Consider the following 24,029-nt stretch of genomic DNA (forward strand, 5'->3'; position numbering starts at 1 on the left):
GATAGCACCAACAACCCCAGGCAAGCAGCCCAGGGATTCCCAGTAGGTCCAGACATCCTCTCCCCCTGCCCCCGCCCAGGCCCCAAACCATCCATTCATCCACTTTGGAGCCTTCTGAGTCAGGTGTCATGCTCTCACAGAAGCTACAAGCCTTAGGTAGAGTCTTTAAGGTGAGTATGTGCCAGAGGGAAGTGACAAATAGGTAGCTTAAAGCCATGGAGAGAGAACAGAGTGTAAAGGGGACCTGTTTGTTGGCTAAGGAGGCTACTTTCTCGTTCTCATGTCTCATTCCAAAATTGTTACAGTTAGAGCATATCCCACTTGTCCCAAGTGTCCCCCTGTGTTATCTGGGCAGTAAATTCTCTCATGAATCTGTGGCCTTGAGGGTAAAGAAAAGGTAGCCTCCTGTATGGAGGGGTGCCTGAATTTTTCACTTAGATGTATGATATGGGAAAAGGAGACTGTAAAAAAGACAAAACAAAAACACAGCAAAGGTAACTTGAATAGGAACAGGAGGCTTTCTGCTGTTCTGCTACTCAGAACTGGGTCCAAGTTCGGCCGCTCACTGATGCCCTGGAAGGGAAACTACCTCCATTATCTGAATCTAGTTGAGACCAAAGTTGAAGCTTGCTGGCTACTGATGCCAAAATCTACAGAGAAGGTATTGTCAGTCTTAAAGGTTTTTTTTGCTTGAGCGCCTGGGGGAGGCTGCTCAGTGGTTAAGAATACTAGCTGCTCTTGCAGAGGACCCAGGTTCGATGCCCAGCTGTCACGTGATAGCTCACAACCACCTGAAACTCCAGTTCTAGGGACTCAACATCCTTTTCTGGCCCCCATGGGTACCAGGTACATACAGAGATGCAGGCAAAACATACACATTTTTTAAAAAATCATTATGAAAAAGAGACTCTTGGTGATTTAGGAATAGGGGCGACTTCTGGCTCAAACTGTTTTGGATTTTTTTGTTGTTGTTTTGTTTTGTTTCTTGGGGTTCAGACTTCATTGGTTCAACATGAAGCAGCAAAAGGAAATGCTAACCATCATTTCGGGGGCACCATCCACTGCTGTGAAAGCACATGACAAGCCCTCTAAGGATGAGTGAGTGATGAATGTAGTTGCCAAACAGCTCTCTTTCTCACACTTGCTCCTGTGCTACAGGATGCAGTTGGATCTAGTATTATGAAAACTATCATGCTAAAAATTATGGCTCCCACAATGATAAAGGTGCCCAAACAATTCGGCTAAGTAAGTGTACACCATCACCACCCAGCTCCATGAGAGCCCTAGCTTTGTCCACAAAACACCAGACACATGTTAGCCCCCCAGCAAACCCCAAGACAGAGTCAAAGTGAAGGTTCCTAAAGAGGGTGTTTCTGCACACGTTATCAATAAATAACCTATCAAATAAACCAGTTACTGGCTCTTTGAAAACCTGTTCCCCATCTGTCCTCTGCCCTGGGCAAAAATGAATAAAATCAGCAGCTGGCTTAAGAGTCTAGTTTCAGTGAAACAAGAACCGGGCCATTTTAATAACCTTTTGTTTTACTTTATTGTTTTTTTTTTTAAAGACAGGGTTGTGTGTACCTTGGGATTGTCCCAAGCTTGCTATGTAGCTGAGGGTGACCTTGAGTTCCTGATCCCCACCTGCCTTCTCTCCCACTCCTCTCTCTCCCACTCCCCAAGTACCAGGATTACAGGAATGGGTAACCACACCCAAGCTTAGTTTCATGCATTTATGAAGCTGTCGTTTCTGTTGAAACTATAGGGCAAAATAATGGTAATTTGTCACTTCCTCTAACCTGAGGGTTTGACACTTGGTATTCACCTGGGAGAAAGATAACACTGGTACCAGCCCCATGCGCACAACAGCGTAAGGGTGGGAAAAAGAACCTAACACAAGTTATTCTGGGCTCATCTCTAGGCATCCTGATCCAATACAGATCTATAAAGAACTTGATGCTTAAAATAAACACACAATAAATTAAAAAATATATACCACTTAACAGACCTGTAAACTTTGTTTTACCTAACAGACTTTGTTGGGTGAGTTACCAATGTTCCTGATCCCATCCACATATAATGGAGCACCACTGGCATCTCTCAGCAGATGAGGATTTTTAACACTCATCCTCATGATGCACCAAGCGCAGCGGCTAACATGTTCCCTCTCCAAGTACAGTGGCTAGAACATTTCCTCTCCAGGAAGGGACAGCTGACATGCATAAAATAGTACCCTTCAAAAGACAAACGTATTGAGATGGGGGAAAATGCCAATAAGGTCTGAATGTTGGGGGGGGGGGGCGGGGAAAGAGATCAAATGATGGGTGAGCAGTGGATAGGCAAGCGTGGATGCTCTACCCAAGAAAATAATTGGCATTGCCATTAACACTTCTTTAGATCGCAAGTGCCCCAGTTCAGACAATTTATTGTCACTGGGTTGTTACTGACAGGCGTCATTGCTGGGGTGGTTATCACCTTGGGTGGTGGCGATAATGGCTGCCATCCGCTGAGTCATCACAGCTACATCCCATACCCTAAACCACAGTTTACTCTATGGCATGGTGGTCATTTTGTGAAGGTGAGAAGGCCCTACTCTGGACACTGAATCTATTAATTGTCTTCCATAATCCCAGAGCCATTGACGCCTCTTCTTAGTGAGGCCCCTAGGCTCTGGAGCTCTCAGCTTGGTAGCCAACAGAGGCACCACTTCCATTTTATGCCTCACTTAGGGGAAATCACAAAATACTTTCGTGCAGGCACATATACACACAGTGGCAAACATAGGCACGTCACGCGCTTACATGCAGCCGCTCGTTAAGCACTTGCTCTGTGCCACGGTCCCAAGCAGTGTTCCTAATTCACTCTCACACCGGCTTGAGGAGGGAGGTATGCTCTCAGGTTGCCTTGCGCAAAGTCAGCCAGTGATGACTTGGTGGCAGAGCAAGACCCTGACCCAGAGCCTTGGAACCACAATCTTATCTTTGCTTGTTTTTCCTGGTTGGTTTTTTTTTGTTTTGTTTTTGTTTTTTTTTTTTTTTTATGCACTGCACCTGGCACATATTTATGCCCTACCTTCTTCAAAGGGGCTGGAGGCTCCTCAAACAGTTCCTGGGTACTACTGCAGGGACCCTGCTTCCTTTCAGTGAGGGCTGCCCACTCTCTACGTCACTGCCTCCTCTCCACACACCTTGGCATTCTCTCAGCTTTCCGTCAGCTTCTCCCAGACCATGTAGCTGACGTTGAATGGCCATAGTTCAGTTCCCACATGTCTTTATTCCTATGCAATCCAGGTGCTGATCGAACCTGATTGCATGAGGTGCTCATAACATGTGGAACTCTTTGTGGAAGCTACAGAACCTTTAGGATAGCCGGGCGGTGGTGGCGCACGCCTTTAAATCCCAGCACTTGGGAGGCAGAGGCAGGCGTATCTCCATGAGTTCAAGGCCAGCCTGGACTACAGAGCAAGTTCCAGGACAGCCAAGGCCACATAGAGAAACCCTGTCTTGAAAAAACAAACCAACAAAAAAGAACCTTTATGAGGTGGCACCTTGCTAAAGGAAGTATGTCACTAGTGTGTGCCCGCAGTGTGATCAGCTGGCTCCCTGCTCCTGCTGCCATGCCATACCCTAACCCTCTGTAATTAGAAGCAACTTTCTTAAGCTGCTTCTGGTCATGATATTTTATCACAGCAACAGAAAAAGTAACCAATATCATCACCAAAGCCCCCAAATTTCCCTTCTTGGTTAAAAACAAAACAACAGTCAGTGTGCTTGTTGCACAATTATTGCTTCTCAGAGTACATTATGTGTAGAAATACTTGGATATGGATAATTCCTTTTGGCTAAGTGCAAGGAAATATGACGTAATAACAACTTGAGAGACATCTTGTGCTCCATTCTCACCTCAGGAGAGATTTTGGAGGGGCACACTGGACACACAGCTTTGTCATTCCAAGAAAAGCAGCTCCTTTGTCAAGGAGGCAGCTCCTTCCAAGGCTTCCTCTGAGAGCAGCAGTGCGCTGGGACAGGAGAGGGGGACCGTAACGGGCCAAGAGACAGAAAAAGTGACAGGACTATTCTGTATCCATGGAGGGGGAGCGCACGCAATGCTGCCGTAAGCCTGATAATGAACCAGAGCAGGAATCGATGGTGCAGGTGCCAGGGCCACAGGAGCCTGCAAAGCTCTTTAGAGGCAGGAAGAAAATGTCGGGCAGATGGGGAGAATCCACAGGAGGCCGGGGTGTGTGGGCAGAGAAAGATGAGGACTTTCAATGTGGGCAAAGACAAGTGATGCATTTTGTCAGGGGGAATAAATAGCCAGAATCATGTTTATGATTTACTGATTGACTCACTCTTTTTGAACTCCAGGCTCCAACTAAGTGCATGGCAGAATGTCAAGATTCCAGGATGGAGGGACCAGCACGGGTAGGGGGGGACATGAAGACAGCCTCACTTCCGCTCTAAGGCCCAGGGGAAATAGAGGAAAGCAAATATGAAGAGAAAGAACAGTGTGGTGCTATTACCTTCGAAAGAAGGTACCCTGAAAATTATCAGGAATTAAAGTACAATGGAAAATTGAAGTCCAAGGCAAGGCATACAAAGAGAAAGGGCTGTGTGGTACTATTACCTCCAAAAGAAGGAAGCCTGCAAATTACAAAAGAGTACCAAAGTAGAACACTAAAGCCTAAGGCAAGGCTGGGGACTCTAAGGGTAAAAACTGCCAACAAGTCAAGGAAAGAACTAAACCTGTGCTTTTAAGGTGGGGCTGGAAGTGGGGAGAATCTGCTGAGGTCAACCCAGAGCCTATTTGAATTAAATCTGCTACAGTATACATCTGGTGTGACTAAGTGTCTTGTCCCATTTAAAAGGCTACACAGATTGCCACAGCATGAACACACAGACAGCCTGGGAAGAGGCAAATTGCAAACAGCTGATCTGCAGTAAGATGTAAAGCTGTTCAGAAGCTCAGGGGTAGTAAGTAGCTCGGGCCAGTCTGGAGCTGGGCCCGTTTACTCTAATCCAAGGACAAAAGAAGCCAAGGAGCACCCAGGGTTGAGGTCAGGCTCTGCACTACTACCCGAGATACACAGCAGTGTGTAAAGCACTGCTTTTCCTCGCTGCATTCTGCCTAACAAACTCCATCTTATAGGCAGCTCTGTCGAGTCGGTCTCAAGGATGCAGGGTGACTGTGAACCTTGTTGGGCACATAAAATGCCACCCATCCAGCACCACCCACATGACATAGACTGGTCCTAATTCCTAAAGTGGCAAGGGTGCCACCCTGTAAGTTTATCAAAAAACGACTCAGGACTGTAGGAGCTCATGAGTGTACTGAAACCAGATCAGGAAAACCAGGCCTGAGACACACCAACCTGAGCAAAATGTGTGGCTCCCTCTATCGTACACTATAAAGAGGAGACCACGTGCAAAAGCGGTGGCCATGGTTCCAGTCAGCTGCCTCATCTGACCAGATGCTATGAGTGTCAAGAGTCTGACAAAGAATTCCTTACTACCCCAGGGTCCTTAGCTCAGCCAGGCCCCGGTATATTATTGCAGCCAACGCAGACTGTCATCTGCCCGACTACCTACTATGCATTGGTCCAGTAGTGCATTCCTCTGGTCCCAGCGGGCTCTTGGGACTCCACTGCTCCTCACTCTAGGAGCTCTGAAAGGACTCAAAGGCGGCATCAGCAGGAGAGGTGCTTACAGCAGACCTCCGGGGCGGCGGCCGATTTAGCACTCTCCCCCCCTACCTAATCCCTGGCGCACATGCCTTGGCCCCGCCCACTCCTACTCTTTTGCATCTCTATGGGTCTCCCAACTTTGGGCACCCAGGCATCTTTGAACTCTGCTGTGACCTTCTAAACACTTTGTAGGTGGTTCTACAACCTTGGTATTTACTGTCATAAAAGGCAATTTTAGGATTTGAGAGTTAATTTTAGTAATTAAGATTGGAACAAAAGACAGCTGGAGAGATGGTGCCGTGGCTAGGAGAGAAGCCTCTTCTTGCTGAGGTTCAGATATACGTACCCACATCAGGTGGCAAGCAAATACCTCTAATTCTGCCCCAAGGGATCTGATGCCTCTGGTGTCTCCAGGAACACGCACGCGCATACACACACACACACACACACACACACACACACACACACACACACACGGGAGCACGTGTTTTTCTTGACCTATCAAAGAAAGTGATAGGACCTAGCACATTGCTTGTGAAGTTCTCGTTAGTCAATAAATTCTGACATTGTGGTAAGACATAAACATGCTTATGTTTCTGACACAACTTTCTCACGACAGAGAAGTGAACAATAAGCAATAAGAAGTGTGAACACGTGCTTCACCAGAATTGTGTGAAAACCGAGGGGCAAGGATGTGTCTATTGTTTACTAACAACGATGACTGTCCCTTTGTAGATGTACAGGATGTCTTTCCACCACTTGCAGGTAGAAGGAGCCATGTGACCTCAGTAGGCACAATGCTTTGATAACATCAATATTCAGATCCATGATACGGCGATCCTTATTGGCCACTTGAACAAATGCTGGGAGGTGAGGGAGAGCTGTCTCCCTGGGGCAGATAGACCTTCATAGATATATGAGAAAGGAACAGCATTCCAATAAGAGAAGGGCGGAGAGCTGGTCATTCCGAAGAGAGAATCGTGTAGGACCCAGAGGAGGAGGAGAGGAGGTAAAGAGCCAGCCCGTCTGCTGTTGCCCAGCAACTCACTCCCACACACAAGTCCGCTTTTATCTTGGAAAGTCTCACCTGGCCCCTGTTCTAATCCCAATTTGACCTGTGAACTTAGACTTCACCAATTCTCTTCTGGAAATGAAACACACACACACACACACACACACACACACACACACACACACACACACACACAGGTACTGCTGACAAGTCTGAAACTGCAGCTCGCCCTGGTGCACATCTCTTTAGAACTTTGAAGAACACACACAAATTGATAGTAATGTTTTCTTAACATTAATATAGAATGTCCCCAGTTCTAGCAAAAGAAAATGTTTTAATGTCTTTTCTAAAACAAACAAAAAAACACCTTAATCACTTACTCTACAGAAAATACAGAAGTGACATCTCCTAGGTTAGACAAAAGCCATGAAAACACACATGGGCCCACCACGCAGGAGTTAGTCATTAAGGCTGGTCACTTACTTCTTTAGTTGACCAAACAGATTGTAGTAATAGTGAATAAAAAACACAGAGCGTGCCCTTGGCACTTCACAGAAAAACATCCAAGTAAATACTTAAATTCATTTCTGTAACTGATAAGTAAGGTAATATTTTAGCCACCATTAAGCCAGATACCTATCCCCAGTTACCATAGAGATGATACTTATAGCCATTGGAGAAAACTGCCAAAGCAGAGCATGTGAACAGAGCTTCCTAAGAACTTAAGGATTTGAAATTTAGAAGCAAGAATGGGTGGACAGGTGACACATCATGTCATAGGCCAGAAAGCAAAAAGCATGTTTCTAGAAGGGGGGGTCTCATTAAGTGAAATGAGTTTTGCTCACAGAGCAGGTCAGATGATGGCTGACCATTTGCACTGGCTAAAGCAAGATGCTCCGAGGGGATGCAGCAAGAACAGTTTCTTTGATATGCTGAGTTGGAAGCCAGAACTGAATGGAGAAAGGAGGCTAAGAGGAGTCAGTGCCTACCTAACTCTCAGAAAAGTAGCTACAGCTGGGAGGAGTCAGAATGAGTGGCAGCAGGAGGGAGACGCACCTCATTGGTGGAGGTGTGCTGGCTTAAGTCTGTTGCAAAAAGATCCTCGCGTATATGTAAGTGCTGAAGGAAAGAAACCAGTGGTAAGAAAGACGTTTAAGATTTAGAAAGTGTGTCATTACTGGAACAGGCCTCAGGCGGGGGGAGCTGGGTGGGGGGCTGTGGTGGTGGTGGGTAAGGGATGGGGTGTCAAGGGCCTGGCCTTAGCAAGAGGAGGGATGCAGATTGCATTGTATTTTCTTGTCTTTTCTCTTTCAGTGGAGGGGTAGGGAGCAGTCAAATGCTAGGACGTGATTGTGAAAGATTGGGGCCAAGGGGTGATATGACACACTACACCAGGCAGTGTTGAGGGTTCCACTGATTGTGGAGGCTATAAAATTGGAGAGATGCCATAGTGTCTGTACCGTATTCTCTGGTAATTCCCCTAGCTGCAGGCCCAGGTGTAAACAAAGCTGCATATTTTCCAGGGAAGGACAAGGGGACCGAGGACAGACTAATACTTTTAGGACACTGTAGTAGAAATCATGGCCTCTGGTGCAGGTTTTTCAGCACAGGCTGAATGGAAAGGCTACAGGCTGTTGGGGAGCCCAGAAAACCCTCACTTGGTCAGCCAAGCTGAAAGGTGAGACTTCCAGGGAAGACAACAGCTGTGGCCAAGCATATACTTAACATAAGTTTAAAGTTTTAGAAAGCTGAAGTTCTTGGAGCAAGCAGGTTAATGGGCACCTGGTGATTTGTTAAGCTTGATCCCTAATAATTAGTATCAATTACCTCGGGATTTAAGACCAGGCTGAAGAATGCAAAAGCCCTCTGGCCAAAGACTTGACAAAAAGGACCACATAGCAATTCCTCCACTGGACCTTGTAGCTGCTCCTATCCTGTTCAGTCAGTGCTATCAATCTTAGTGCACATGGAAGGAATATCTCATTACCAGTGTTCCCTGACCTCGATGCAAGTGGGGAGAAACGGTGCTTTGTCCCCTTATCAGACTTGAGGGTAAATGCATACCAAGAAGCACCACATGGTAAAGAAACCCCAGCAAGCCACGGTACAGCAGATAACACAATTTAACACCATGCGCCACAGCACAGGAGATAACATGGTTTAACACCCATGTATGTTATAATATTTCCTTCGGCAACAGCTCCAAGCACCAAAATCAACAACTCTGCTGACATCAAAGCAGGCGCAACATGGCATATTGCTCATGAGTTTCAAAATGCCCTTTAAAAATTATTAGAACTTGAATACAAAACAGACACGTCAGAGAAGGCCTTCGTTGCAAACAAGTGATTGGTTGCTGCTTCTGTGGAAACGACAATGTACCTGACCATCAGATCTTTTGTTGGTGAAAAATTCTCTGAAGATACCATGCTTCCCGGAGTTGGAGCTGAGATCAGAGCTTTCCAGTCGGCAGAGTCTGATCTTTGGAAAGTCCATGGCAAAGATCTAGTCCCATTCATGGAAGCATTAAAACTACAGGGACCTGAGAGGGTGAGTCCTGTCAACTTCCCAAATCTTTGCAATATAGCAAATTCCAAGAAGCGGAAGTTGGACAGCTCATTCAAAGACTATATATAAATCTGCCAAAGAAGGACGCTCAAAGCTTACAGACCTAGAGGCTGAAGAAGTCAGCCACCTAAACGACCTCGTGGAATCAGTGCTGAAGACAGAGAGGCACTGAAAGAGGGATTCAGAATCACAGGCCGGAGACATCACTTCATCTAGTAGCACACGATAGAGACCATCATCGTCACGTGATCAGGATGCTATCCATGTTAATCAACTCCCTAGTTTAGCTATTTAGGAAAACAAAAACTGAATTTCTCTTCCAAAGTTGCACTGCCTCCCTGCCAGAATATAAGGGTTCCTGGTTGCTCCACATGTTCTCGCCAACATTTGGGATGTGTCAGTTTGGGGGGTTTTCGCCACCTTTGGGGCGAAAGCTACCACTTTCCTGGTGGCTAGTGATTCTGAGCACTTTCAGACGAATGTACTGTCCAGGGTTACGTCTTCTCATGAAGCAGCTGATCAGCCCCCTTTGCTCATTTTTGATTGGGTTGTCTAATTGGCATTTAATGTTGTTGTAAGAAAATAATAATCCTGGCGGTCAACTCCAGCCAATATAGGAGTTTTCTGGCAGGCAGCTTTGCCATGGGCACTGCTTAGGGCTAACAGAAACTATCTCACATTGCACCGCCGTCTGGAAGCTTTCTCAAGGTGTATTTCTCAAGTCTTGTTTTGCTTTGTTTTGTTTTCAGAATTCTCCAATTCGAACTTTTTAATTTTTACTTTCCAGCGGGACTGCAACCAGTTTACAGAACAAAAAAACAAAAAAAAAAAAATAGATTTTGTATTTTAGCCACACAGACGGACGTCTTGCGAAACTCGCTGCTGGGCCCACTACTTTGTCCTCTGCATGCCCCTCAGCCCTTTTTAAACACGTCTCATGGGACTCCCTCTGGTGCTGTGGTAAAAGTAGGCCATGGGGTAATCGAAGCTTCTCCTACCAGCATTTCCCTTCCTATGCAGGGTGCCCCCCCTTTACCGAACAAACACACTCACAGCAGCTTCAAGAATTCTCTGAAGAACCAAAAGACTCCTAGAAACACAGTTTTTAACCAATCGTTCTACAGGACTTGGCCTTTATATGCACCACCACCCTCCACTCAATAGCTATTCTATCACCCGTCAATCTCTCAAATGATTTTTTTTTTAAAAATACCGTGTAAGATAGAAATAGAGAGAGGCAGACCTAAAGGAGAGATAACCCTGCTTTTTAGGATCCCAAGTGTGGGATCGGAACCGTCTCGTGAGAGAACAGGTGAGGCTAATCCACTACCAGACCGACCACCTCGTGCAGGAGCTTGATTGTTGTCAGCTGAAAAGATCCCACGAACAGACGCCGAGAGGAGATATATAAATGAGCCCAAAACTAGTGGCGGGGCTCTTTGGAGACTTCGCTGCACTTCGACACACCTAGAGAGAGCCGCTGGAGGGAAGTCTCCGGGGCTCCGGCTCCTGCTGAGGTTCCAGGTTCTGGTTACCCCAGGTTCCAGCAGAAGAAATCCTGCCGATTACGCCAGGAGAATAGCTCCTCAGAACTGATATCTTTACGGTTTTGCTATTGTGTACACTCGGTTAATACGTTGTAATAAAATATATTAAGAAAACTGATCCTACATAGACCCATCTTAAATATGAAAAAATATGTGCTGCTTCCTTGCAATGAGTTCACAGTTAGGAAAGGGCTAAATCCTGTCTGTCATCCACCTAAAGCTAACTATCTCCAGGCCTCTTAGGCAGTCAAGATCCAAAACAGGTCTCCGTAGAGGACAGGTCTTTCATTTAGGAAACACCATATGGTCCGCGGTTACTATCCTCCTGTGGTGCCTGCCAGTAATCTGGTTTCTTACCTTCCCATTTACCCAGGTTGCTTTCTGGGGGGGGGGGGGGGTGGCATCTGTGGCCTTTTCTTGTACTCAGTCTGATGAACTACCTTTGCAAGATGCAGCACCTCTGCCTTCCCAGAGAGCATCTCCCAGAAATGGGATAGCTCAGTTTGTTCCTAGTGCACTGTTATCGATCTTCATTTCTGGGTCACTGATGTTCCTCTAGCTGACAGAGCAGGGCCAGCAGTCTACTGTCCTAGGGCAATGCTGCCCCCCTCCCCCCTCTCTCTCTCTGACACCCACAGCACCTCTCACCAGCCCAGCTCCGGGAAAGCCTTATCACTGGACTTCTTTTTCCAAGACAGTCCCGTTGTCCCCATGAAATCATTACAATAGCTTTGAAATTCTAGAACATACACATCTAAGTTACGGTTTCCAATTTGGTTTACATTTCCTTTACCCTCAGAAGACCAGATGTCTTGATTTTTTTTTTAGTTAGGAGGATTCCTACTTAGATAAGCACATTTTCAAAGTCTACACTTTCTGGATAAACAAGGCCACCACAATTCCGCCCAAACTGGTTAGCAAGCCCCACACGTCTCCCTACAGCCGATTATGCTGCCTGATACCCTTTGGGACTCTCTCCTCCACCTAACCACTATGCCCTTTCCATTGCTGTCTCAGAAATTAGTCTGAGGTTAGGCGCTGTGCAATTCTTGATTAGTTTGAGAACTTAGTTTGGCTTCAAACGTTTAATTTCAAAAGTTTAGCCCTAAGCATGGTGCACGCATTTGATCCCATCCCTCGGGAAGCAGAGGCAGGAAGAGTCTATGAGGTTGGAGGCCGGCCGGGTCTGTGTAACGATTTGCAGGCCAGCCAGGGCTACATGGTGAGACCTTGTCTCAAAAAAAAAAAAAATTTAGTGTTAAGTAGAAAACAGTTTCCTTATTTGTAATAGGTGTACACAATCTGGTGATATTTAAAAACCACCAAAAGAAAAAGAGCTAGAGCCGACAACAGCAGATGTTATACTGCGTCCTCTATCTCCAAATTCAAACTGCTCCCGGCCCTTTTTTCTTTTCTTTTCTTTTCTTTTCTTTTCTTTTTTTTTTTTTTTTGAGTTTTACTTCAGTGTTTTCTGTTACCAAGTGCCATAACTTCCTGCAAGGAAAACTCCAGGAGAGGGTCATCCACTCCCTTCTAGAATCCTCTCCTAACCCAGATGATTCTACCCTGCTTGGATGCAGCCTGGGAGGGAGGTGCTGGAACATACAGAGGGCAGGTGTTATCTGTGCAGTCATGAAGACTCTCTGGAGATGTAGCTGGTTAGGGGTCATCTTCACTCAAGTAACCTTTCACATTCTTTCCCGTGGCTGAGCCTAGACAACTCTGTTCATGGAGCTAATCTTATCTGCCTTTCCCTTGTCCTATCACTGTGTGCTCTATCTGGGCTACTGTATGTACGCACACACACCAAGGAGAGCTAACCCAGCACACTAGACATAGTGTCTGTATTATCCCTCCACAGGGGAATTCCTTCAGCTAAGAGAAGAACAGCAAGGCTTCCTAGTCCTTTCTGAGACCTTGCCACTTCTCCCTCCACATTGTTCTTGGTTTTTTTGTTTGCTTGTTTGTTTTTTGTTTTTTCCGTCTTTTGAGGTGTATTTCACTAGGCCCTATCTAGCCTAAAATTCACTAGGTAGACCACATTGGCATCAAACTTGCAGCAATTCCTCTGCTTTACCAAATCCAACAATTACCAGTATGCGCCGAACACACCCCTCTCTCCCATGCTGTTGCCTGTTCTATTTCATAGGCCCTCCCCGGGCCCTTCCCACCCCACCTCTTAAACGCCAGCTCTATATTTTCACTCCCTAGTATCTCATCTGTGACCGTTTTCAACCTTCAAGATGTCTTCCAAAATAAACTTCTTAGAATCTACTCGCGAAGGACTTTGTTATGACACTGGAACTCTTAAATCACACAGGTCAGGTCCCCAAGTTAATTAGAAACGAGCCTTAATTCGGGTGTGAGTTTTAAGACAGGGACCATGTCGTATCTAGCTGTATGTAGGTCACCAGCTTTCTGGCCCGCCACTGGGGGCATCTTTTCCGTCAGTGCACTAGAGATACACTCAACAAATGTCTCTCCATGGTACGGTCCTCTTATCTAAATACAGAAGAATCTCTGCTTTCTCACATGGGAAAATCCACACAAAGGGGTCAGGACAGAAAGTGGCCCTGCAGCTCAACACTGCCGAGCGAGCTCGCTGCTCAAGTGTTCGGCGTTGTCATCAGAGTGTCCGCTCTGGCTCTGCAAGTTAGACACGAAGATAAGCGCTCGTCTCCTGCGGCTTACACAGCTGACCACTTTGGACACTAGGTTTTACAACGGTGGGGACCATTTCCCCTCCTCTTTGGCTCACTAGTCACCCAGGGAGGAAAAGGCAGGAGACTTAGCAGGCTGAAGAACTCTTGGGTACACTGGTGGCCTCACTTTAACATCAAGCCATATGCTTAGACACAACAGAAAGAAAAATGATGGTTAATTTTGGAGAGTTGGTCAACAACTTTCACAGTTGTAATAGTTGTCATACATTTTTTTTTAAGTAGCATTGGCCTCACACTTAACCTCACCCCCAGTTTTTCTTATCTTTAAAACTGGGGTAGCGGTCTGCGCTATTACCTTTTTCATAGCGGTTACGATTGTCATCATACAGAGGAAAGAGCACTGGACTGGGAGTCAAGAGAACTGGGTTCTATCTTCGGTTCTAACCTGAGACTTGAGATCATGGAGAAGTCCAAACTACGCAATTTCCGGTCATAGCCCAGATTGATAGTGCCAGACGGCTTAAAGTGGGTTCTTTTAGGGTTACAGCACTCCTCTTCTTCCCAAAGTTGTCAGATAAAAGGAGGCTTGGTGCACTCTGTGTGGGGAGTGGGACACAGCATGCAATGTGTATGCTAAGTTCACAGGTTGTCGGCACACATGTAGCATATGTGTCATAGCACCACACACCAGGCAGGAACACAAAGAGGGAGGAGTTGCCTCCTCAGACACAAGAATCCCAATCCTAGGAAACTGGAAGCCTAAAGACTTCTTTGTCCAGTTTTGCACAAGGATTGTTCTTATTCAAAAATGAAAAGAACCAGTGAGCAGGAGCTTCAAGACTTGCCAAGCCGTCTGGCAGGCAGCCAGAGGAAGTCTCCATAGGTGGAGCTCAGCAAGGAAGGATAGGTGAAGGGGGAAGCCGTCCCCACAATCAGAAAGCGCTGGACACCCTTCCACTGAGATGGATGCAACCGAATGCGCGTAGGTGAAGTTCTGCCTCTCTCTTCGCTTGATGATCAAGTCCAATCCCCAAAACCATCGTAGATCTGTAGAACACTGCAGGATCCCTTCTGCCTACATGTACAATCACCTTTCCCAGCCTGAAGCAAGAACCACAAAGGCCTCACGTCTCCACCAACCATCTCTGAGCTGGTTGGTGCAAGGACCAGAAGAAATTGAGACGTGTGGATGGCTGTCTCTGGGCTCACCACAGCTGCCCTGCCCTGCCCTGCCCTGCCCTGCCCTGCCCTGCCCTCCCCCACCAGCCTTCTGCCACCCAGAAACCCTTTCAGGGGCAGAGCTATTCAGGGAACCTTGCTAATGCCAAATCCTTTGTCAGGGACATTTGAAGGGTCCCGCAGGAAGAGGACAATGCTGTAAGGCCAAGGAGGCAGGGTATCACCATCTTCTAAGAGTAAAACAGTGACCTTAGGAGAAAGCTGTGCTTTCTCAATTATCATCCCACTGCCCGCTGCCACGCCCCCCAGCCCCCCCCCCAGCCCCCAGCTCTTCCCTCCATCCCTATGCTTTCCCTAGATGGCATGGCACTTGACCTATTCTGCATCACGCTGTGGCTTCTTCTCTGCAGGAGAAGCCCTCAACTGTTGTGGCAGCCCACGGGGTAGGCTCCCACCAGGGAGGCCTGTCTCATGCAGCTCTCACAGAAAGCGTACCTCACTTAAAGAGTCATATCGCACCTTACTTGGGATGTACAACATGGCATGGAAGGGAAACATGCCCTGTGGCTGTTGCTGCCACATGCCGCAACCTGACTGAGTGTCCACCTCCAGTTCATAGACTGAGGCAGCCCCTGAAAGCATGGGGGCCTGAGTCTCTCCAAATGGGATTTCTTCTGTGTAAAGATGCTCTGCTCACCACCTGCTGCCCAGTTGCTAGAGAGCCTTGTCTTTACTGAGAGGGACTATTATTCCAATGGCTTTAAGAAACGGCTTGTACTATTGACACAAAGAAATCTCACAGGCTTGGGAGTCAGGCTGCCCAGCGTTTAACTCCCAATATTGCCATTTGCCATTCAGGGGACTCCTTGGCAAACTGCTGAACCTGGCTTACTTAACATGTGCGTAAAATGGAGACACCGACACCTCCGCACAGTTGTTGTGAGGAATAAACAAAAGTGCTCGTCAGCAACCGCCCTGCACCCCACTGGGCGCCACATCCAAAGACGCTGCTTTGCTTATGACACTTGCAAGTCTGGCCCACTTAGGGTGGTTGACACATTGCTGCCCAAGGCTGAGTGAATAGTAATTGGACAAGTCAGAGCCTGGTTGTGTTCCTTTGGGCATTAAGGTACCCTGAGGGTAAATTCATGACAGCGCATGGCACTTCCTCACAGCAACATGACAGGGGACATACTAACTGCCACCTCCCGCTCCTCACCTCATGCCTGGCTCAAGCCTGAAGTTTTCAGGAAAGTGACTGCCAAGTTTGTCTAGGGCTTTTAGACAGAAAGAATGTGATGCAAATTGTCGTTGCTGAAACGAAAGCTCCCCTTTTCCTGGTAAGCTTTTGTGGCTAGGTCATCTCTCTCTTACATTCTCCTTTCTACGGAGACCATTCGTTCATGTGTGTGCTTGCTTCTGAAATGACTGATCTCAAGACTGCAGAACAAGAAGTGACTCAGTCTCCCTGGCCAATTTGCTCAGAAGCATTTCAAGCGTATAGCCCAAGTCCTGCAATTGTTCATCCATCCTAGTTAGTGAATAGCTCATCAAATCTGACAAATGACAAGCTCTGCCCTGTCTTGAGCCCTTTGTCACTTTACGCATAGGCAAAACTTAGAAGATAATGTGACCCACACAGAGAACAACCATGGCTCCGTTTGAAAAATCCAAAAGAGCCATGACAAAAATCCCCCTGCCACCTGCAATAAGTACAAATGTTACCATGCTCTTTTGCTTCTCTCTCTTCTAAGCCCCCTTGGAGTCTAAGTGCACATAAAACTGAAAACTGCAGCCAGCATGTTATACAGTAGAATTATTTGTCTCTTCTCCTTAACACTAATGGCCCCGGGCACTCTTTTACAATGATCACCACACCGAAGTAGAAATTCAGAGGCTCTTTGGTCCTAAAAGGCTACGTGCTCCTTTGTGTGTTCATAGTGTACTGCTTATTAAAGTCTCCGCAACTCAAAATTCACACATTACTAACTTCCAGCCACAGCCACACAAGAAGGAATTCTGCCTGGAGTTGCTAGCAAAACACGGAAACACAAGCTCTAAGAGTGTGCTGTTGAGATACTTCTTAGAGGAACAGACATCCGTCCCAAACCTTCAGGCTTTGTTCTGACTTGGAATGCCCTGATCTCAGTTGTGTATCCCCCCCAACCCCCTACCCCCCCCACCCCGCTTACCTGCACCACCCCACCCCTTTGTTATTTCTAGAAGCTGTCAGCAAATGATTTGATTTGCAGAAAAAAAGGTGCCACACAATTCATACAGAAACCAAAAGTTGCCATCGCTGTCCGGACTCATCTCCCCCGAAACTGTGACATTCTGTCTTCTGCCTGTGGTGTCTCTGTGAAATGTTTCTGAGCTCTGTGAAGATTCTTTCACGTCCACCCTCCCCCAAACCCACTTCTCCCTTTCCTGCCCACTGAGTACCCCCAAAGTGAATTGATAATTACATAATCTTAATTAAAGGGCTACAGATGAAATAATTGTATCTCTTCTCTAACTCTAATCTTCTAGAAAGAATTCCAGCATCAACTTTTAAGTACCTGAAAAAAGCAAGCAAGACTCGGCTGTAATTTCTACTATTTTTTTAGTTCAGGAATGCACTTTTTTTTTTTTAAAGCACCAATGGAAAAAATGCTTTTGCGTTATGAAGGGGAGGGGAGAAAACAGTCTATCTGCAACAAATGGAATTGACACTGGAGTACAGCTGAAGTTTAAAAGTAAAATAATTTTGCTACTGTTTAAATATCTTGAGAATCTAAAAACACACTTATCTCCCCATAGCGTGCATGGCTTGGGCAAGGCGTTTTGCACTATCGTCCCACAATATGGATTATTTGTCCCTTCAAATGAAAATCTGCAAAAAAGAAATTGCTCCTTTCTTCTGTTCTCATGTCAATGAAATGTTTTGAGAGAGCTGTTTTCTGATAACAAAATCCATGTCTAACTTATTCTTTTTTAAAAAAATAATCAAGAAGCACTTATTTAAAAGAATACATTCTCTTATCAAAAGTTAGACAAGACCAACAACTAAGATCTAATAAAATGAGTATATTTCAAAGAATTTTCTTCTCTTCAATAGTTGCATGAGTTTTTTTTTTCCAGGAAAATATGCAAATAGCATGGTTACCTGGATCTGCTGGTCACTTCTAGTTTTTGGACTCTTGAAGATGGTGAGTTTTGCTGATGATGCGCAGCCGTTTAAAAACCGGATAGCTTTTCTGGCAGTCACTCTTTGTGTGCCATCTTTTATAAAGGTGCTTCTTGTTGCTAAGAGATCAGTTGCTTAGAGACCAAATCATTAAAAAAAATATATATGTCAGGGGCCAACATAAATTATAACCAAATTGTGTCATTTCATCTCGGCCTCTGAATGTTTGGCTTTGTAATAGATCTCAGCGTACCAAGAGAAGCCAATTACTGATCACAAAGGAAAAAAAAAACTGACCATGAGGAGGGGAAAAGATCTGTGCGTACTCTCTGTGAACAGTGAGTGGTGCCACAGGCTCCTTTCGATGGGGTTACACTATCCAAGGACTCAAAAACTTTCACTCTTTGCGAGATCTTACACAGGTTCTCTAGATGCGTGGTTTAAAACGCACGGGTGCGTACAGGTTTGCACACGCGCGCACGCGCGCGCACACACACACACACACACACACACACACACACACACCTGTCTGAGAAAACTTGAGTGCAGTTTTGAGTATGAACATGTGAAAATTGACAACTACTTTAGTGCCTTCCAAGAGAAAATTAAGAGAGAAATGCTACACTTGGGGAAATGTAAGTTGAATCTTAGCCTTTAGCCAGGTATTTTTATGTTTTATATATATATATATATATATATATATGTATATGGTGGGGGAGGGGGGGCGGGGGGGGGAGTGAAGGCTAGACTTGCATGTAAAAAATCCTACCTTTTGTTTTCTCCCTTCTATTCAGATGTAGGTTAACTCGTGGCAGGCACAAATATAATTGGTCAAGTTAGTAAGGTTTGGCTTTGGGGGTCTTAGTCATTGTTTCTTCAAGATAACTTTGCCCAGGTCAACTCTAAGCTAAACATAACACACACACACACACACACACACACACACACTTTACATCTCAGGAATAATACTAATAAATGAAAATCTCAATTTTTTAACATTCAAATGAATGGAACTACTCCAAGCTCCCGAACAGGGAGGGTCGGGGCACAATAAGGCAATCACAAGCCTCCACCGTTTAATCGCACAACGCAACACTTCTACCTTCATTCTTCAAGTCTCTTCCCCTGCGCGCGCACGCCACCCCTCCCCCCACCCCAATATCATAGCAGAGAATAACGTGAGCACATAAGACACCAAACTCATGGAATTGAAATCAAGGTAAGAGATAAAACTGAGCACGGTGGCTCTTTAATACCAGCACTCGGGAGGTAAAGGCAAGTGGATCTCTATGAGTTCAAGGCCAGCTTGGCCCACAAAACAGTTCCATGCCAGCCAGGGCTACACAGTGAGACCTTGTCTCAAAAAAGAAAGGAGTAGTAAGTAGGAGGAGGTAAGAGATAAAAAGAAAGAAGAACCTAGCTGCTCTTGAGGGTTTTTTCCCCCTGTTTTTGTCTCCCTTTCTTAGCCTCCAATGAGCTTACCATTAGAGACCTCCATGCCTTGAGCTTAATCAGTGACTAGTCAGCCCTGTACTGCAAAAAACACAATGAGGTGAGGCTAAGGGATGGGGTGGGCGCCTACATGAGGATGAAGAGTTCCTGTTCGAGGCTTATACTTCAGCCCCAGCCCTTGTGATGGCCCACCGTTAATCTATGAAGTAAACGAAAGGCACATAATGGGTTTCAATTTGTTTACACAGCCACATCCCTGTGTAAATTACTCCCTGTAAAAAATGTAACAAATCTAATAGCCAGCCTCCCCTCCCTCCCCCCCCCCAAAAAAAATTACACGAGGAAAATGCTGACTTCTACCAATGTACCCTACCAAAGGGCACAGCGTTGAAGTGGCACAGAATGAACTCGGTGTGCCAACCAAACAGACACAGCTCCCTTGTGCCTGCTTCCCCTTTCTAGTCCCCCACACTTGTCTCTGTGGCTGCCACTTCTAGAGAGGCACAGAAGCAGAGACGGGAGATAGGAGGGACTAGTGGTAGAAAGGCAAGAGAAACAAAGTGTCTCAAATGAAGAAAATGAGAGATCAAGAAGAGCCAAGGAGAAATATACTGATGGGCACAGTCGCGGGCAGAGAGCGTCTCACCCTTCTCCCTCTTCAACTGCAAGCCCTTTGCTGAGGGTTTTGCATTAGGATGCCAGTACACATCATTGTACAAAACAACTAAGAGACAGAGGAGAGCCTGAGGAGTTGCAACTCTTCTTTTGCACTAGACTTCATATGAGTCGGTCCCTCACCAAACAGGCTCTACATTTGTGTTGTGGACCCAAGCACGTGCCCACCCTTCTTGTCCATGGATTTTTGGCTTCTCTGTTTTGGCCCTGGTTTGTCTTTCGCTCTGGTGGCCATTCGCTTAGAAATCTCAGCCCCTGTCGCTAGAGCACCTTACCTGACTTTGGCCACTTCCTACCTATCAAGAGGTAACTAAGGCACCATTTCTTGATTCAAGGCATAGGTCCTCTCCGGCCTGGGTGGAAGCAGGAAGATGCAATGAAAGATGGATTCAGATGCTAGCACTTGGGATTGCCAAAGGAAATAAGCTTGGCAAGTGTCCCAAACTTGAAGCCTCGCAATACATGTTTTATTACTCACGTAACTTTATACTAAGACAAAATATGCTCCGTCATCATTCCCCTTCTTATAAGGCAGGCCACTTGTCCATGGGCACTGGGACCACACGGTCCCCAAATCCCAAGCCAACCACCGCTGGAAATCTGTCCAGTCCAGGAAAGCTGCTTCTCTCAGTTTCAGGAATGAGGTGCCCGTCTCCAGGTCAAACAGATGCTATCTATGTGCAGTGACACCAAGCTCCAAGGCATCCTCTGTCGAGATGCCAGGCACTGGAGAAGCCAATGTTCCCTGCTGCCAGTCTCAACTGAGCACAAAGACCCTGACGCTATTACTTACTCCTGGGTTGCCAGTGGCCTCGACCCACAACCCCAAAGACTTAGCCCTGGCTGAAACCCAAGAGACACCACTTCTAGAAAGGATTAGATGTCCCCTCATTAACTAAAAGGACCCCTTGTGCCCTGGAAAGGCTCCTGTGTAGTGACTCTGTTCCTGTTTATCCAGGAAGTGGGCCCCAGAAGAGTCAGAACAGTTTCAATTAAAAAAAAAAAATGACCATCTGTTTAAGGATGGAGTAAGTTTCAAAGGTGTAAGGCGTCCTTTTAAAGGCTCTAGAAAACCTAGTAGAGGCAGAGTACCTGCAGACGTATGCTTGTGTGTTTCAAGAGACTCTTATAAAGCCAAAGAACCTGGGAAGAAAAGAGAAAGAGGACCTTCCCTGGTCCCACTCAATCCAAAAGAGACCAGTGAACAGTAGGGTTAAAGAAGTGTGGGGAAGCAAAACACAACTGACTCCTTTTGAACTCTAGGCCAAGAATAGGGTAGGAGGGGACAAGGGTCTGCCCTTCCAATGTCTGGCAGCTCCTGGCAGTCAAAGTTCCCTTAGCAAGCTTCTCCCTGCACTAACTGCCTCTGGGGCTCTGTAACATCTTTGTCAAAGTCCCTCTGGAACCTCAACTATGCTGACTCTTGAGAGAAAGAGCCTGGAGTTCATGAGTATTGGACCTTGGGACACATGGTTGGAGCTACCTTCTCTGATCTCAGCCATCTGTCAAAGACCATGCAGGTCACCCTCTTTTTGTCCCTGGTTACCAGAGACTTCTCAGCTAAGGCTCCAAAGCCCCTCCTATTCCCACCAAGACTCTTCCCAAGTGTACAGACTCCATCTCAAGGGACATCCCATGGACAGTTGGGCCTGATGAACTCCTTAGGAAAGTTGACCTGTAGCCAGTACCCTCATCTCCTGACCTCCCCCCTCCCTCCCTCCCCTCACTTCCACCATAGAAAATGTCTTCCGCTTCAATCAAACCTCCCAAACTTCAGCCCACTAAACAGTCTGGTAGCAGACCTGCCACTCGATGGAGCAGCAGGCACCATTTGCCAGGAAGCTCCCGGAGACAAGCCTCTGACATGTTGAAGACTGCATAAAGAGTTTACCAACCACCTTGGGCTCCAGAATCATCCTCGGTGTCCATCTTTTTCTTGTTATATACGAGACATTCAAGGTAGGAAATCTTTTGTACTGCAATTTGTGTAATGATTAAATATAACAAAAGAGCAGAGTTTAATAAGCACCCAGCACAGTTCAGTTTCACCAGTTTCACTTGGAGAAGGTGCCATGGTGTTCTTCTCAGGATCATTTGGCTCTGGGTGACCCTTCACAGAGGGTGACTTACATCCAGGTACTAGCTGACAATTCTCAGGTGTTAATTGTACTCATCTGCCAGTCTTTTGCTTAGAGGAAAAACACAAAACATGAAGTGGGAAATCTTCCAGAAGGGCTGTGATCTGGTAGTGAGGGGACTTTGAAAGAAAAGAGAAGCCAAATGTCCTCTTAAACTTAGGGAGGGATCTATCCCCGGAGAAGACACATATGTGCATTATCAATCCTGAAAATATTCTGCCTGAACTAGTTTACTCTGGGGTCTTGTAATCCTCAGAAGAAAACCTTGAAGAGACTACTATTCACGATATCATTATAAGCCCACAAATGGTATTTTAGCAAAGCACAACAGCAAAAACGGGCAAAATAGTCTGAGCAACGCACAGCAACTAAGGCAGGCAAATATCCCCACTTATCAACTAAAGCTATCTTCATTCTCTTCTTTCCTGACCTCTGCAGCCGCCTCTTCCTGTCTTCCTCTACTCTCTACTTATTCGTCCCTCTCAGGCATGGCTCATCTGCACAAGGTTGATGAAAGTCGCACAGAAGGCAACAAAAGGCAGGCACCTATGCACTGGAGAGACATGGTTTAACTACTGGCAAGACACTGACCATTTACCCAGGACACTGAAAGCATGGGCGTTCCAGTGGGTGCCGGACACACGCCTTGGCAGCCTCTGGAGAGCACAAAATGTGCTCCCGCCCCAGGCTTACAAAGCTGAAGGAGCCTTTTATTCATCACATCTGACTCTGTAGTCCCTAGGGTGACAGCAGTGACCTCTGGAGGGGTGCGCCATATGTTCTGCCCGTACCCATACATTGCACATCCAGTGACACCAGCGACACATAGGCAGGGGGCTCCAGACTAAATGGAGTCCCTTGGCACGAAAATGATCAAAATACATTATATACATGTATGAAAATGTCATAATGAAACCGATTCTGTAGAGTCAATATGTGCTAATTAAAAAAAAAACAAAAGGCAGAGCCAAATCCTTTTGAAATTAACTGGGAAATTGATCTGCCTTTCCCACTTTACGCCTTAATACCCTGTCCTTCCTGGACCCCTGGACCAATGCCCAACCAGAATAACGAAGATTGCATCCTTAAAGAAAGTGGAAATTATCACCTTCTAACTAGGAGACAAGGTGCCTGAAGATAGCCGCCAGGTTAACACCATCATTTCCAAAAGGCAGTGCCGTCGCCAGGGAGCCCGAGGCACACCCAGGCCCATTCTCTGGCTAATTGGGGTTAGTCTGCTCAGAAGTGACTCAGAAGCTTGGCATTGGGCCCACTTGACTTCAAAGTGTCTTGAATCCAGACCCAGCCGAAATTCTGCAGGTGCCCCTCTTAAGAAGGTTCCGAGTCTCTCCCTCTGGATCCTTCAAGTCATTACAGTTAATCTTGGTGTCACCGCTCTGGGCAAAGCAGCTGTTACCAAGTATGCTCTTGGCACCTACCCTGCACCATGCTCTAGGGCCTGACTTCTCCACCCAGCTCCACTCTGACCAGTCTCCGCCCACTCTGACCAGTCTCCGCCCACTCTCAAATGCCCCTCCCCACTTCCTTCCCGCTTTCCCTGCCATTGGCCAATGAAACCCAAAAGTCCACGGTTACAGGACTGACTCTTGGTTTTCTTCAGGCTAAGACTATCTAATGCGCTGCAGAAGCCCAGCACAACGCCACACATACTTTCTTACTTCAGTGTTAAGAGGAACTTACGAGGTGACTTCCGTGTGTGTTGACTATAGACCGTGTTACGAAGTTGGGTTACTGTTACAGAATTGGGGTTTTGGTTGGTTGCATGACGACCAGCCATGCTGGCTTGTCTGGGTCTATCCTACTTCCTGTGGCTTTTCTTTTTTTTTAATGAAGTTTTAACACCTCAAACGCCTTGTTAGATATTATACAACATTCCAAAAAAATTTTTTTTCACACGATTGTTTCCCAACATTGTCAGCTCAATA

General features: G+C 46.3%; 1 protein-coding gene and 1 long non-coding RNA gene across 7 annotated transcripts in view; one reads left to right on the top strand and one right to left on the bottom strand.

Moving 5' to 3' along the window:
* The window catches only part of CYP19A1 (cytochrome P450 family 19 subfamily A member 1), a 99,829-nt gene that overhangs the window by 45,367 nt on the left and 30,433 nt on the right, over window positions 1-24,029 (bottom strand). Inside the window, exon 2 of one of the 6 annotated variants that reach the window (XM_084784316.1) lies at window positions 16,027-16,164. The exons of 4 other annotated variants lie outside the window; for them this stretch is intronic. The gene's annotated coding sequence lies outside the window, so the exon portion shown is untranslated. Of the gene's footprint in view, window positions 1-16,026; window positions 16,797-24,029 lie in introns of those variants that run through there. One more of the 6 variants, XM_084784315.1, reaches the window with a different exon arrangement.
* The window catches only part of LOC311598848, a 60,829-nt gene that overhangs the window by 11,852 nt on the left and 24,948 nt on the right, over window positions 1-24,029 (top strand). The window lies entirely within an intron of this gene.

The sequence above is a fragment of the Acomys minous genome (genome assembly GCF_964271855.1).
Source record: "Acomys minous genome assembly, chromosome: 5".
Lineage (NCBI taxonomy): Eukaryota > Metazoa > Chordata > Mammalia > Rodentia > Muridae > Acomys > Acomys minous.